Source organism: Schistocerca cancellata, chromosome 6 (genome assembly GCF_023864275.1).
Source record: "Schistocerca cancellata isolate TAMUIC-IGC-003103 chromosome 6, iqSchCanc2.1, whole genome shotgun sequence".
NCBI classification, from domain to species: Eukaryota; Metazoa; Arthropoda; class Insecta; order Orthoptera; family Acrididae; genus Schistocerca; species Schistocerca cancellata.
The window spans coordinates 636,433,638-636,435,327 of NC_064631.1; positions in this window are offsets into that span (position 1 = coordinate 636,433,638).

The following is a 1,690-nucleotide window of genomic DNA, read 5'->3' on the forward strand; positions in this document are numbered from 1 at the left end:
TGCTACTAGCATGATTCTCATGTGACTGGCGCGAAGTCTGAATAGACATCATCTTTCTCGTATATAGACAGGCTTACCAACTTTCGTTAATGCCGCAAAACCCTTATTGGTGCTGGTTTTTTCCGTCAACGAGCTAAGTGCAGTTATGAGGGCAACCAAAATTCAGTTGCCCTACTGCTTGCTAGCATGTCCATAGGAAAGAGTGCGAATTAGAACTCGCCCGAAAGTAAGCACTAAGACAAAGACTCGTACGAGCGCTTTAGTATCTTCGTAGGCGAGGGTTATAGACGAACACTCAAGAATAATTTTAGATAAATTTACGTTGAAATAGTGAAGAATGTACACATACACACCTGTGGCAAATAGATAAAACGTAGCTTCCGTTAGATGTCATTTACTCAAAGCTGAGGAGGAAAGGGGTACGTTTTGATGCTTTCCTCTCAGCTTCTTTAAGCCTTAATCGACTAAGAAAGGTTGCCTGATTTGAAAGCCAATAATACACCTCCTACACGTAAAAGGGGAAGAAGCCATTCCAAACAGCACGGCTTACGCTGTTGAGATGAAAATAAGGAAGCACGTTGATTCTTTCTCTGAAAACCTGACCATTTATGACGGGAAGATGCTACAGTACTTGGATTGCGAACTGTCGATGAAGCGTATGTGGAAGTGATTTTCTGAAAAGACAGCCAGATGTGCGCGTCATTTATTTGAGTTAATGGGATTTTTACCATCAGGGCTTAAATTACGAGTTCTGGTATTCTCAGGTGGAGCCACGTTGCACATGCGAAATGTTGAAGGTGAAGCTACAATCTCCCCATCTTAACATTTAATGGAAAGCATACTGCAGGATCTGCATTAATGATTCACACGCAGAACAGTGAATTGCTTTACAATGCGATGAATTATGAGGACCCATAGGACAGCAAAAAGTAGTGTACCACATCCTTCATATGACTTGTTACAGAGTATTTCCCTTCGTATAATACACGAACAACAGGTACTTTACTGTAGACAGCTAATAATGAATGTGTCCTGAATTCAGAGCGTAATATGCATGATGAGCACTATCTACCTACAGCACGAAGGGCATGTATATGAAAGTCCTGACAATATATACAGCTTTCCAAGCAAATACATAAGGGAAATCCCCGAACACTTTACTGAACTGAGACTATTTTCCGATAAATGTAGAGAATAAAAAAAAGTCTCACATTATGCAGTGACTTACTGTAACTCACTCATTCCATAAAATTCCACAAAATTCAGCAGTGCCTGTTATGGGACGTAGTTGTTTGCATACTGATTAGGTGTTCGGAGTCTTAAAGGGCATTCAATCCAAGCGCAGCAGTAAGGCTGTTAAGGTTTTCTTATTGGTAACGCCACGTAGCGCTCTGTATGAATATCACTGGCTGTGCTGTGTGCAATCTGTGGCTAGTTTGCATTGTTGTCTTCCTTTGTAGTGTTGGGCAGCTGGATGTGAACAGCGCGTAGCGTTGCGCAGTTGGAGGTGAGCCGCCAGCAGTGGTGGATGTGGGGAGAGAGATGGCGGAGTTTTGAAATTTGTAAGACTGAATGTCATGAACTGCTATATATATTATGACTATTAAGGTAAATACATTGTTTGTTCTCTATTAAAATCTTTCATTTGCTAACTATGCCTATCAGTAGTTAGTGCCTTCCGTAGTTTGAA